The sequence below is a fragment of the Gracilinanus agilis genome, chromosome 4, assembly GCF_016433145.1.
Source record: "Gracilinanus agilis isolate LMUSP501 chromosome 4, AgileGrace, whole genome shotgun sequence".
Taxonomy (NCBI): domain Eukaryota; kingdom Metazoa; phylum Chordata; class Mammalia; order Didelphimorphia; family Didelphidae; genus Gracilinanus; species Gracilinanus agilis.
In genome coordinates this window covers 288405751-288421759 of record NC_058133.1, presented here as the reverse complement: position 1 = coordinate 288421759, position 16009 = coordinate 288405751, and positions in this window count along the sequence as shown.

The following is a 16009-nucleotide window of genomic DNA, read 5'->3' as shown; positions in this document are numbered from 1 at the left end:
CTAATTTTGGATTATAAATGGGAATTGGAAATTTTTAGCCAGAAGAAGAGAAGATTTAGGTGATGAGGTAGAGATATCATAACTTCCTTCAAATATATGAAGAGCTATACTACGGAAGAGGGATTGTACTTCTTTTGCTTGCTCTTGTAGGATTTAACTAAGAGCAGTCCATGGGTGGAAGATACAGAGAGGGAGATTTATGTTTTTTTTTTGTTTTAACTTAATTATTATTAATAATTTATTTTTATATCACCTTAATTTCCAAACATATCTCCCTATCTTGGCTTCCTAGAAAGCTAGCTATCCTTTGCAACAAAAGACAAAAGAGAAAGAAAGAAAGAAAGAAAGGAAGAGAGAGAGAAAGAAAGAAAAAAGGAAAGAAAGAAAAAAACAACCGATCCCTCCAAGCTAAACAATTCATCAGCCAAATGTGACAATAAAAGCAATATTCCATACCAATAGTTTCCACATCTGCAAACCAGAAAGGTGAGGTGAAATTTCTCCTTTTTTCTGAGGGACCAATAGATTTAGTTTTAATATAAAAGAAAAACTTCTTAAACAATTAGAGCTGCCTAAAAGTGAATTGAACTCTCTTGGAAGGTAGTGGATTCACTATCACTGGAGATCTTTGAGCAAAATCCACATGATCACTAGTCAGGTATATCGAAAAGGCTATATTTAGTCAGAGACAGATTTTGTTGGATGATGTCTGAAGATCCTTCTGATTGAGATTCTTTGAATCTGTTGTTCTATGGCAAGAAGGCTTTTTGTTTCCTACCTCAGTGAATTTAGGAAAGTTTCTTCCTTTCTTCTCCTATAAAATAAAGAGGTCTGATTAGATGATTTTGGAGAGTGATGTGAGTAGACCTTTAAATAAGAAAGATCATTCTGGCAACAGTATAAAGAATAGTGTGGAGGGAGGTATTATAGTAGTTTGAAGAGGTGGGAATTAGGATAGTGATAATGAAAAGAAAAAGCAGTGGTCAGAGCTCTCCTATCAATTGTTGTGTCTTTATTTTGTGTTTCCCATAGTTACTTATTTGTGAACATGTTGCATCTTCCCAATAGTGGGCAGGGACTATTTTATTTATAGATTGGTTTTTCCCTAGTGCTGAGCACAGAATTTGGCATTTTTGCTGTTGTTGTTGAGTCATTTCAGTCATATCCAACTCTTTGTGACCCCATTTGGGGTTTTCTTGGCAAAGATACTGGAGTAGTTTGCCATTTCTTCTCTAGCTCATTTTACAGATGAGAAAACTGAGGCAAACAGGTTAAATGACTTGTCTAAGTCCCACAGTTAGTGTCTGAGGTGAGATTTGAACTCTGGTCTCCCTGACTCCAGACCCAGTTCTCTATCTACTGTGCCACTTAGCTGCCTCTGAGATTGGCATTAGGTAAGCACTAAATCAATCCTTGTTGATTGAACATATTGAGAGATGACATGAAATTTATAGGATTTGCTAATGGATGGATTGGATTTAAGAGAGAAAATAAGAATGTAAAGTTATAAACATGGGTGAATGGTGATATTACAGAAACAAATATTGTTTAGAAAGGATGTAACTTTCCCGAATTCACCTAGGTAGGAAGCAAAAAACCTTTCTAATGTCACAGACCAAACAAAATGGTTTTAGAAAAAAAAATAACCTTGATTTCAGATGTGTTGAGTTTCAAAGGATTCTGAAACATGCCATAAGCCTTTGGAGATTATAGATGTCATAAAACTATGGGATCATAGATTTGGAATTGGAAGAAACCCTAGAGATCATCTAATTCAATTCCTTATTTTACAGGTGAGGAAATAGGTGTGGGGAAGTAAGAAACTCACCCAAGGTTACCAAAAAAAGTAAATAAAAGAGCTGGGATTTGGACTCAGGACCTCTCAGTCTAAATTCAGTGCTTTTTCTATTAACTGTGGGCCTGGAGCTCAAAAAGGGGATGATGAATGGAAATTTAGATTTGGAAGTCATTTTCAAAGTAGTTATAATAGAAACCATGGAAATGATTGAGAATACCGAGGAGAGTCCTGAGTGAGAAGAGAAGAGAAGAATGCTAAATACAGGTCATATTAAGGAATATGAAAAAGGAAGAGGAGTCAGCTAAGGATCAAATGACAGAAGGGAAGCAGAGGTTTTTGAAAACTATTAAGAGCTTTATGCATTTGAAATATTAAAGTTATTATTTCATTCTAACCTTTTTCAATGGGGTTCAAACAGAAACAGTCCCACTAGTCACTATCTTGCCATTATTATTTATGTTTTTATATGCAATGATTTTTATCCTTTAATTTAATTTAATTTTTAAACTTTTTCCATGATTACATGATTCTTGTTGTCTTCTTTTCCTTTTCCCTCTCCCCTCTTGGAGTTGATAAGCAATTCTACTGGGTTATACATATATTATCACTCAAAATCTCTTTCCATATTATTCATTTTTTGTAATAGACTAATCTTTTAAAACCAAAACTCCAAATCATATACCCATATAAACAAGTGATAAGTCATATGCTTTTTTTTTTTTTTTTTTTTTTGATTTCTACTCCCACTGTTCTTTCTCTTGATGTGGATAGTGTTCTTTTTCACAAGTCTGTTGTCCTGGATCATTGCATTGCTTTTAGTAGCAAAGTCGGTTACATTTGATCATCCTAAAATGTTTCGGTTACTGTGTATAATGTTCTCCTGGTTCTGCTCATTTCACTCTGCATCAGTTCATGTAGATCCTTCCAGTTTTTATAGAAATCAAACAGTTCATCGTATACCACAATTCGTTCAGCCATTCCCTAATATTGATATATTTTTTATTTTTTATGTTTAAAGTTCTGTGAACTCTTGCATAGGTGAATGAGATAATTGCTTTTTATAATTGAATAAAAACATTGGGATGTAAATTCATTTTCTGTGGGTTCAATGAAAGCATCTTTTGAACAACTAGTAGCAGTTCAAATTTAGCTACAGAAACTTACTAGCTGTGTCACTGGGCAAGTTACTTAACCATTGTCTGCCTTAGTTTCCTTAAACATAAAATGGGGATCACCTACCTCAAAGGGCTTTTGTGAGGACTGAATAAGATAATATTCGTAAAGCACTTAGCACTGTGCTTATCCTTGCTTCTGTTCCCTTATTCCAAATAAGACAACGGGAACCTTATCCTTTTCCCATGTGGATTTGATTTCTTATGCTTTTTCTATATCTTGAAAGATTTTTGTTCCACAAAGTTCATATATCATGAACATTTGTTATGGCAACTTTATATTAAGAATATTCTTTTTTGGAAAACTAGGTAGCACTGTGGGTAGAATGTCAGGTTTGGAATAGAGAGGACCTGAGTTCAAATTTGACTTTATATACCTCCTAGCTGTGTAACCCTGGACAAGTCACTAATTTCTTAAACCTTGCCATTCTTCTGTCTTGGAACTGATGTCAAGACATAAAGTAAAAAATTTTTTAAAATAAGAATATTATTCTTAAATATTTTTGGGTCAATGTTTTGTCTAGGTTAATTGTAGCTAAAATTGTGGTCTTTAATGTGAATTCTCAAGCATATTTTGAGATCTGTCTTCATAGGATAAGGATTTGTTGTCTATAAGGTTATGAAAGATATTGAGTGTTTCATGCATGTCTACCTACCAGATCATATATTGCTAGGTGGTCAGGAGGTACTAATTTTTATAGCCTGCCTTGATGTACTATGCTATCTACTATTTCCTTGCATGATCTGAAATTGATTAAGAAGTGTGGATTCCTTAAGGATCAACTTTCTGTGGAAATGACCTTATACATATCTGTCACTAACCCTTCTGTTTCCATGAGAAACTCATCCTGCTAAGTTCTGGAGACAAAAGACAGTCCCTGCTTTCAAGGAGCTTACAACCTAACCGATCTTAGTCTTTTCATGGCCTCAATTTGACAGCGAGCCTCTTATAGTTACATTTGCCAAATCCTATGGCATATTTGTGTTATCAGCTTCTACTATTGCTCAGTGAAATATATCCAGAGGCTTTTAAAAATATTCTCTAAGAATATCTATCAATATTCTTTTTTAGGTGTACCAGCATTTCCACAATTGTCTCAGAGTGATGGTCTCTGTGTTTTGTTATTATTGTGTAGGTTTTTGTTAGGGTACTTTCCAAATCTGGTTATGGTTTATTTTATAATTCTGAAAGTATACATTAAGATGTGTATTAGGTAGGTGTTAATTATTCTAAATGTGGTCTCATTCAGAGTTGATTTTAGGATTACAGTAAGCCTTTTAATGTTTTTAGCTAAAGTATTCATCTTGATATCTTAATTTTTCTTTTTTTTTTTTTTTTTTTAACCCTTACCTTCCGTCTTGGAGTCAATACTGTGTATTGGCTCCAAGGCAGAAGATTGGTAAGGGTAGGCAATGGGGGTCAAGTGACTTGCCCAGGGTCACACAGCTGAGAAGTGGCCGAGGCCAGATTTGAACCTAGGACCTCCCGTCTCTAGGCCTGACTCTCATTCCACTGAGCTACCCAGCTGCCCCCCTTAATTTTTCTTTTAAAAAGTTTCCAATTACATGTAAAAATAATTTTAACCTTTATTTTTTACAATTTTGAGTTCCAGATCCTCTCCTAGTCTTCCTCTTTCCCTCCCTCATTGAGAAGGCAAGCAATTTGATAAAAGCTATACAGGGGCAGTCATGGGAAACATATGTCCTTATTAATTCTATTATGAAAGAAAACAAAGGTAAAAAAAGCTTCCAAGAAAAATAAAGCAAAACCAATCAAGCAACCAACCAAATAACCAACAAAAACCCAGCATGCTTCAATCTGCATTCAGATTCCATCAGTTTTTTCCTCTGGAAATGAATAGTATTTTCCATTATAGTTCCTTCAGAATTGTCTTGGATCTTTGTGTTGCTGAAAATAATTGTCAGTCACAGCTGAACAGTTTTTTTCTGAAATCATCTTTCTCATCGTTTCTTATAGCATAATAGTATTCCATCACAATCATATATCAAAACTTGTTCAGTCATCCCATTTTATTTTAATTTTTCAAAATTAAAATTTGTTTTTCAGCTAAAAGATTTTTATTTTTCACCTAACTTCTCTATATGTTCTTCCACCTCTGTGGAAAAAAAGATAAATGAGGCTATCATCACACATATGCAGTGATAGTGAAGCAAAATAAATTCCCTCACTGGTCATGTCCAAAAATGTGTGTTTAATTATGTACATTTAATCCATCATTTCTTTGTCCTGTAGTGGGTAGGCTTTATCATCATCGATCCTTTGGAATCAAATTTGGACTTTACAATGATTAGAGTTCTTTAGTCTTTCAAGGTGGCTAGCTTTTATAATATTGTTATTTAAGTGTTTTCTGATTCTGCTCACTTCACTCTGCATCACATCATACAAGCCTTCCCAGGTTTCTCTGAAACAAGGCTTCATGGTTACTTATGGCACAATTCCATTTCCTTCACATACCATATTTTGTTCAGCCATTCCCTAACTTAGGAACACTTCCTTGGTTTTCAGTTCTTCTTTCTTGGTATGAATCCAACCAGATCATACAGTATAATCTTGATGATACATTGCTGTAGCCTCCTTTCTAAAATTATATTTAAAACTTTTGCAAAGAAGTTAATTAAGGAGATTTTCTATAAATTTACTTCTATTTTTGCCATTTTGGGTTCAAATATGAGAACAATATTTGTATCATAGATGGAGTTTGTTAGGATGCTTTTCTCTATTTTTCAAACTTTTTCAAACTTCAAAATTTTTTTCAAATCTATCTGTCAAATTTTTATTGGGTAGGTGGGGAAGGGAAGCAGAGTCCAGTTTAGACTTTCTTGGCAGCAGCCTTCCTCATGGTAGTTAGGACATTGCTTAGTTCCTCTCTCTTCCTCTTGTCCCAGATGTGAATTCCTTAACTTAAGAGCTCACTAATTGAAGCTACATTGTATTATTGGAATCGATTGTTCTTTGAATAGTTGATAGAAATTTCATGTAAATCCATCTGGTTCTGGCTTTTATTTTCCTTTTGGGAATCTATTTATGACTTCATTTACCTTTTCTGAGATTGGGTATTTACAATTTTCTAGCTCGCATTCTGCTAATTGGGACATTTCCTATTTATTGAAATATTTATCTTTAATTTTCTGGATGTCTTTCTACTCGACGTACCTTTGTCTTTATGTTTTGATTCAAGGAAACATCTGGATTCAAACTCAAACCATTGGTGAACATTAATAATTTTATGATCTGAGTCTAGTATGTTATCATTGGAGAATGATTCCTTGAAATGAAAGGACTATTTAATGTGAGGCCACATAGCTTGGTGAATATGCATCAATGGGTTCATAAAATGTTTTGATTTGACTTCCTTAATCTAGAAACCATGTGCAGTTTTATTTAGAAGAAATTATAATGGATTTAAAGGTTGGAAAAATCATAATGGGTTCACACCGTTTTCTTGAAAATATTAAGCTTTTATCAATTGCACTTGACATTTTAATGACACTAATTATGTTGAGGGCATGTTTTAAATAGAGAAGGGTTTCCCACATGGACATCAAATACTCTAGCATTTCCACTATACTTTGGTCTATTTTATATATTTGCAGTAGATGAATAAGCCAAGAATGTAGAACCCAAAGGCTCTGTAATAATCCCATTAGTAGGAAGATAGTCAAGAGATTTCTAAATCTCACCCAAAGGGGTTCCCCAAAGTCTCTAGGGTAGTAAGCTGGGGAAAAAGACATGATAGAAACTGCCAGCTCCTCTTATGTCTTCCCCAAATGTTTTATTTCAGTAACCTAAAGTAGAGTTTTCCTTTTCCATTTTTGTTTTTGAAGCAGAAATTCAGAAATGCCCAAAGCGACTCAAAGAAGTCTGAAGGAAAAAACAAAACAAAACAAAACAAACAAACCTGAAGAAGTTGAAGATTTTCTACTTTGAACTCTGAAAGTACAATGAAGGGGATTGATGCAAGAGATGGTAAATGGTTGAATATATAGGGTGAGGGACAGTGAGAAGTCAATGAGGTTATGAATCTGGAGACAGAAGGTGATGGTGTCTTTGGCAGAAATAGGGAAGTTTGGAATAGGGGAGTATTTGGAAGGAAAGGTATAATGGGGACATTTTGGGACATGTTGAATTTGAGATGTTTTTGAGGAACTCTGTTTGGAATATCTAATATGCAATTGATGAACCTCTCATTCCTGCCATCTCTGCTCTGCCCCTTATGCTAGGGAAGGCATTCATTTCCACTAATTAGGAGAAAGTCCTATACCAATGGACTTTAGGACTGGGATTATACCACTGATGAGGATTTTCAGAGTGGAAATGATGGATGATTGGGTAGAAGGAAAGGATTCTAGGATAGTATCATATGATCTATTAAACTAGTAGGCCAAGAGGATAGATAGAACTAGGGATGACCAAGAATAAATTTAGTGTGAATGAGAAAGTAGAAGCACAAGAGATTCTGGTCAGAAAGTAGAATTTCAAAGCTTTTGATATTCATTTTGACATACTCGTAAAATAGTGATGGTAAAATGGCAATACCAGATATATAGTCAGGAAAACCTGAATTGGAATTATAATTCTCTGATCATAAAAAACAAGACCCTATCAGATCCAATGTCCCAAGGCTAATCCATCAATTCTTTGCCTGGGATTAATTTCCTTATCCTTCTATTTTACATTAGTCCTACCAAAGCAAGTCCTAAACTGAATAATCCCGGATATGAGAAAGTTAGAACAAAGCCCTGGAAAAAATGGTAGATGACCGCAACAAACACAGGTAGAGAGTGGTATAAGGAGATTGAAAGGATTTTTAAGACAGAACCCTGAAGAATGAGTTAAAGAAATGGTCTAAAAGTGGAAGGTGGAGAAAGGAGTATGCTCATCCTTCTTGTGGGCTCTATGAGTCAGAATGGGAGGAGTGAAGAAGGAATATTCACCAGTGGAAAGGGTTGTAAGGGATCCAGGTTTCATTTAAGCTAAAGTTTTTAACCTTTGAATCTATCTATAGATAGATTTTAAGTCATCTGTGAATTTGGACAAAAATAAGTGAAGTCTTTATTTTCACTAACCCTTAGCTTTCTTTAAAATCTTACGTATTTCATTTTATATATATTAAAAGCATCACTCTGACAAGGGACCCACAGGCTTCATCAGACTGCTAAAGGGGTTCATGGCACAAAAAAAATTATGACATCTCATTAAAGTGAGGAAATGGGTAGAGTTTTAGTTGAAAGCTTTAGGATGTAAGCAGTGGTCCAAGAGACATGAGAAGCTCTCAGGGCTGATATTCTGATGATTGAAACAGAAATAATTCTGATTAGCAGAGAAAAGAGGAAACGTCTAGAAAGCACAAGGAATTCACTGACACTCAGGTTTTTAAAAGTAGGTATAGAAGACTAGCAGAGTCCTCGAAAACTGTCTGGAGTGACAAAGGTAAGAGTTAAGTGAGGCTGGTTATGAAGGTGAAGTACAAAAAAACCATTTTTTCCCCCTAGCTTCATTGAAGACTAAAATAGGTTCTCTCCCCTCATAATATATACCCCTCACTGCTTAGGATGTGGATAACTAATAAGAATTAAGACAACTTTTTTCAATGAACAAAAATTTGTTTTTTTCTCTCTTTCACTTTCCTATTTAATTAGGAAAAGGAAAACAAAACCCTTGTAACAAATATGTGTAATTGAGCAAAGCAAATTCTCACATTGCCCATTTTAAAAAATGCCTTATTCTGCTTCCTGAGTCCTGTCTCTGTCTGATAGTGGGTAGTGGGTGGCAGAAAGCATAGTTTACCAGAGTCTTCTGAAATTGTGGTTGTCAGTGCATTGATCGGAGTTTTAAAGTTTTTCTAAAGTTTCTCTCCAGCTGAGAGTGACGCAGTTCAGCAAATCATCTCTTGTTTTTTAACTATTTTCTCTTCCTACAATATTGATTTGTGAAGGGATAAACAGAAACAGTACAGAGGAGAGGCAAAAGATGAGTGAAGACATAGCTTGTGTTTAGATATTATTGTAATGAATTCAAGATATTGAGTCCAAATGAATTCTATTCTAGAGTAGTGATTTCCAAGTGTGGTGTACCCTGTGGGTCCCTCCCATCCAAATTAAGGAGTTTGCAAAGTTAAAACTATTTTCATAATTATACTAAAATATTTTATTTTCTAATATAATAAATATTAATAGATATAACTTATTTAAACAAGAGTTTTTGGAGGATGGTCTTCAAAATAATTTTTAGAATTGTTAGGGGACCTAAGACCAAAAACAGCTGGCCTAGATCACTAGATGAACTCTCAGGTGTGATTGCTAAGCTACCATTGCTGATCTTTGAAATATCTTAGAGAATGGTAGAATTGACACAACACTAGAGAAAAGTCAATTTCCAATTTCTCATTTTTTAAGAAAGCAAACAGGGTAAAGTATGAGAATTAAAGACCCCTAAACTGAATGTCGAACCTGGAGTAAGGAAGACTCCTTTTCATGATTTTAAATCTGGTCTCAGATATTTACTCTCTATGTGTCTCTGAGCAAGTCACTACCCCTTGTTTGTCTCAATTTCCTCATCTGTAACATGATCTGGAAAAGAAAATGGTAAACCACTAATTTTCCAAGAAAACTCCAAATGGGTTTGTGAAGAGTTTGTACATGGCTGGAAAAAAGTGACTGAACAAAAAATTATCTTCCCTTCCTGACAAAATTCTAGAACACATTATTTAAGGGGATGGTTACTGAACATTTAGAACTGGAGAAAAAGATCACTTAAAAGCCATCATAGCTTCATTACAAACAGGTCATGGCAGACTAACCTCATTTCCCTTTTTGACAGGTTAACTACCAGAAGTAAGACAGCATGGTATAGTGGATACAAGGCTCGTCTTTGGGTCAGAACAACCTAGGGTTTAAGTCTTCCCTCTGATATGTACTGGCTGTGTGATCTTTGGCAAATTGCTTAATAATTTTGTGCCTCAGGCACATCTAGTAAAATAAGTCACAGAACTGCTGATAGAAATTGGTAGTTTCCTCACTGAGAGTTCCCTATAGTAATGAAATTGCAGGTCTGAATAGAAAAAAAGGCAAAATGAAACTGATAGAACTAGGGAGTGCTGTAGATATAGTAGACTTAGATTTTATCATAGTATTTGATGGAGTCTTTCATACTCTGTGAAATATTTTGAACTAATAGAACGAAAGGGTCCAAGGAATAGCCATTAATGGGGTGATGCCAACTTTGGAGTTCCTTAGTGTCATAGTTTTCAAGCTTTTTGGGATGGAGATCTCTTTAAAGTTTTAAAAACTATTGTGCATCCCACCCCTCAAAGAAATTGTTTAGGTGGGTTGTGTCTATTGGTTATTATTGGATTAGAAATTAACATGTCAGTATTATTATGAAAGTAATTTTAGCTTCATGGTCCCCTTAATTGACCTGAGAACCACCACTCAAATTCAATACCTCAGTGATTTGTTCTTGTTTAATTGTTTCAGTCGTGTCTGACTTTTTGTGACCCCATCTAGGGTTTTCTTGGCAAAGATACTGGAGTGATTTGATAGTTACTTCTCCAGCTCATTTTGAGGAAACTGAGCAAGTGAGGTCAAATGGTTTGCCCAGGATCACACAGTTAAAAAGTGTCTAAGACTGGGTTTGAACTGAGGTCTTTTTGACTCAAGGCACTCTACTCACTGTACTCTACCCACTGTACCACCTACCTGTTCTTGGTCTTGTGCTTTTCAACATTAAACTTTTTTAAAAAGAAATTTTATTTTTTCCAGATACATTGTTAATACAATTTCTTAATATTTGTTTTCTGGCATTTTGCAATGCATGTCTCTTTCTCCCTCCCACCCCTTCCTCCTCCCTAAGAAGGCAAATAACATGATATACATTATGCATGTATTATCATATAATACATATTTCCCTCTATAATAAATCTGATGAATAATTATTCTAATTTTTTGTAAAAACATTTTCTTTTATCAACTACATGTAGTAACAAATTTCCACATTAGTTTTCTAAAGTTATAAGATCCAAATTATCTCCCTCACTCCCAACCTTCCCCCTTCTTGGCACTGGCAAACAATTGGATCTGAGATATACATATATTATCATGCAAAACATAATCATGTAAAACCAAAACTCCCAAATAAACCCCCCCCCCAGTCCCCCAAAACATAATACACTTTGATCTCTATTCCAATTCCAACAGTCCTTTCTCTGGAGGCAGATAGCATTCTGTGTCATAAGTCCTTCAGAATTGTCCTAGATCATTGTATTGCTGAGAAGAACTAAGTCTATCACAGCTGATCATTCCCCAATATTTCTATTACTGTGTACAATGTTCTCCTGATTCTGCTTATTTCACTCTGCATCAATTCACGAGGGCCTTTTCAGCTCTTTCTGAAATCATCTTGTTTGTCTTTTCTTATAGCACGATAGTATCCCATCACCATCATATACCACAATTTGTTCAGTCATTCTCCAACTGATGGACATTCCCTCAATTTCCAATTATTTACCACCACAAAAAAAGCAGCTATATTTTTGTACAAGTAATTCCTTTCCCTTTTTAAAAATTGGATCTCTTTGGAATACAGACCTAGTAGAGTGATATTACTAGATCCAAGGGTATGCATTGTTTTATAGCCCTTTGGGCATAGTTCCAAATTGCCCTCAGGATGGTTAAATCTACCAGCAATGCATTAGTGTCCCAATTTTGTCATATCCCCTCCAACACTGATCACTTTCCTTTCCTGTCACATTGTGTGATAGGTAAAAGGTGGTACATTAGAGTTGTTTTAATTTGCATTTCTCTAATCAAAAGAGATTTAGAACATTTTTATATGATTATTGATATTTTTGATTTCTTCATCTGAAAACTGCTTATTCATATCCTTTGACCATTTGTCATTTGAGGAATGGCTTGTATTCTCATAAATTTGCCTTAGTTCTCTATAAATTTGAGAAGTAAGATTTTTATCAAAGAAATTTGTTAAAAATTCCCAGCAATTTGTTATTTCCATTCTAATCTTGGTTATATTGTTTTGTTTGTACAAAAGCTAAAATTTAATATAGTCATAATTATTCATTTCACACCATGTAATGCTCTGTATCTCTTGTTTGGTCATAAATTCTTCTCTTCTCCATAGATCTTACAGGTAAATTATTCTATGTTTCCTTAATTTACTTAAAATATCACCCTTTATATCTAAATAATATACCTATTTTGACTTTATCTTGGCATAGGGTGTGAAATATTAATATTGGTCTATACTTAGTTTCTACCAAACTATTTTCCAACAATTTATGTCTCTAATTAAAATAATATCTTCACTGAAGGAAACTCTGCTATCTCATAAGTCCTTCTATTTCACTTTTGGATCTCTCTAATTGTTAGAAATTTTTTTTTACAAAAAATCTAAATTTGCACCTTTTACCCATTACTTCTAATTCAGGCTTCTGGGATCAAAGAGAATGAACCTGTTTCCATTGATGTCATTGTAAATACCTAGCATTTTCCTCCCAGGTGTTCTCTTATCTAGGCTAAGCATTTCTATTTTCTTGAAACAATCTTTATATGGCATTCATATAGGACCATTCATTCCATTGCTGCTGTCCTTGGAACACTTACACTCTATAATTTCCAGTGTCTTTCCTTCAATTACTGTCCAAAACTGCAGACAATATTCTAGATGGCATGTAATTCGAGAAAAGCACAGTGGAAGTGTAACATCCTTTTTTTCTTGATGCTATCTCTTCTAATGTGTGCATATTAAATTATTGCTATGAACTCTACTGATCTTGTAGTCTACTGAGACCCATAGATAGCTTTCTACTAAAATTGCTCTTTAACTAAAACTGCCTTTATTTGAGAAGATTATATTTGAATAATTTTGTTTTTGATGAGAGTCATCATGGTACAATCAAAACAGCTTCAACTTTAGAGTTAAATAGAGTTTCCTCATCTGTAAAATGAATGGATTTAGTGTTAATTAGGTAGCACAGTGGATAGAGAGTTGGGAAGACCTGGATTCAAATTTGTCCTCAGTCATTTCCTAACTCTGTGACCCTGGGCAAGTCACTTAATCCCAATAGCTTAGTCCTTACTACTCTTCTGTCTTAGAATTGATACAAAGTCTTACAATAATGACCATTATGGATGTATGTTTTGCATGATAATACATGTAAAACCCAGATCAAATTGCTTACCATTTCTGGGACTGGGAAGAGAAGGGGGGAAGGAGGCAATTTGGATCTTATAATTTTGGAAAATATATGTTGAAAATTGTTATTACATGAAATTGGGAAAATAAAAAATCTATGAATAAAAAAGAATTAATACTAAAATAGAAGGTAAGAGTTTTAGAAAAAAATGCATTGCTGGGGTCTGTTTCCCAAGGAGATTAGAGAAAGAGAGAAAGAACCCATATATCCCAAAATATTTCTAGCAAATCTTTCTATGCTGGCAAAGAACTGGAAACTGAGGGGATGCCCATCAGTTAGGAAAAAGACTGACCAAGTCATAGCATATTATTGTGATGGAATACTAGTGCATCATAAGAAATGATGAGCAAACTGATTAAAAAACCCTGAAAAGAACTATCTGAGATAATGAACAGTAAAAGGAGTAGAAATAGGAGAGCCTTATACACAGCCACAGAACTAATACCAGAAGAACCTGAGAATGCAAGCTTCAGAAAGTGAACAGAAAGATAAAGAATGAAAAAACTTAATTTATATGAACATGTTGGCCTCCATAACAATATCCTATGTAATGTTGGGAGAGTAAGGAAGGGTTGGGACACCAGTGGATGGGATCTTTTATGTAGATGTGAAGAAAAGTAAATTAAACATTTAGGAGATCTGTGATTTCATTGTGTATTCTCTTCTTTTTCATTATATACAGAAATGATCGTTTTGTTTGGATTTGTGAATATTTGGGATGATAATAAAAAAAGAAGGGTTTGATGAGGTGTCTTCTATCCAGCTCCAATTTATGATCCTATGAATCTAAGTGTCAGATTTTATATTCATCTGCATTACATTTTGTATTATTTAATTTTCCCAGTGTTTTTGCTTGTCAAGAACTTTTTGAACCCTAACATTGTCACCAAGAGAAATAAATGTAAAGTTCTTCACCATAATATTAACCCTACAAATATAGGAAAGGAGAGACCTAGTTAGACAACAGAATAAAAACATGAGAACTACCATACTAGTGTTATAAAGAAAGAGAAAAAGGATCTTAGGTGATAGAAATACCTCTAGTGAGGTGGATGTTTCTTTGTATTCTCCCTAGGTGCTGGTGATGGAGGAACACCAACCCCAATCACCCTTGCTAGTTGTTATAATTTCCTCTTTCAATAGCAGTTGCCCAGGAAGGACCCCTCAGGTCAGGTGGTTGGGTAACCCTTTCAGGTCCCACCTGGGGTTGGATCAATTATTAATATTGGGCTCTGATTAGCCTTGGATCATGTTGTTCATCTGACTGCATTTGCTCCCTCCCCAAGGGTCGTGATATAATGACAACTCAGGAAGGTACTTATTAAATACTTTATCTATGATCTTAATTAGGGAAAGGAAAAGCAGGATACAGATTGGGGATTGGAGACCCTGGAAATCTAATATCTATAATCTATAGTCACTCAGGACTGGAGGCTATTGTCAAAGTAAAGCTGGAGCTATTGTTCTTCACAACCCCTCTGTTCAGCTTGGCCACTGACAAACCAGAGAAGTGACAGTCCTTGCTGCAGCTGTGTTGATGATTTCCTCTCAGCTTTCTTATTATCAGTTCTGGCGGTGTGTTAGTCTTCACAGCCTTCAGGAAGTATTCAAATCTTACCACCCTCTTCTTCTCAGACCCCCCTTCCTCCCTTCACCACCCAGGGACCCAGAGACCTAAAGAGCTAGGATGATTCAGAGACCTAAAGATCTAGGGACCAAAGTCCAAATCTGAGAGAGAACCTCAATGACCAATGGTTAAAGACCCCTCCCAGATGGCTGTTAGGAGTACTTATACTCTCAGGCCCTTGGCTCATGGCATCTGGGAACATTCTGATCTCTCCAACTGCCTCCCTTGTCAATCAAGGTGAGACCAACATTTCTCAGGGTTTGAATAAAGCACTAGAAAACTCCAAAGTTGATATCATCCCATCAATGCCTACTCCTTGGGTACTTTTATTCTACCAGTTCTAAATCTACTCTAATTACATAAAAAGATCTGGGTTTTAGTTGCCTTGTAAGTTCAATATGCACCAATAATATGATATGACAGCATCCCCCTCCCCCCAAAAGCCAATTTTTGGCTCTATTGATGCGTAGCTAGGGGGTGCTATTGATAGAGTGTCAAGTTTGAAGTCAGTAAGACTCATCTTCCTGGGTTCAAATCCGGCTTCAAACACTTAAAAGCTGTGTGACCCTAAGCAAGTCACTTAACCCTGTTTAACTCTATTTCCTCATCTAAAAAATGAGTTGAAGAAAGAAATGGCAAACCATTCTAGTATCTTTGCCAAGAAAACCCCAAATATTGTCATGAAGAGTTGGACAGGATTGAAATGACTGCACAACAAAATGCTTTGTTGAGAAAAGACCTCTATAGTCCAGAACAAAGGGTACAGTCATTCCATTCTACCAGGGGTTCCTAATATTATTTTTTGCATCATGGCTCCTTTGGCAATCCGATGAGATCTATGGGTCCCTTCTTAGAGTATATATATATAAAACCTTACTTTCTATCTTAGTAATAACTCTAAGAAAGAAGGGTAAGGGCTATGCAAATAGGATTAAGTGACTTGCCCAGGGTCACCCAGCTAGGTAGTGTATGAGGTCAGATTTCAACCCAGGCTCTTTCAACTTTGGTGCTTTATCCATGGAGTCACCTAGCTGCCCCACTAGAACGATGTTTTTAAATGCATAAAATAAAATACAAATGATTAAAAAGAAAATAAGTAATGCTGAAACACAACTGTCAGAACACTTTTTTAAAAAAACAATTTCATGGATCTCAAGTTAAGAACCCTGCTACACAAGTC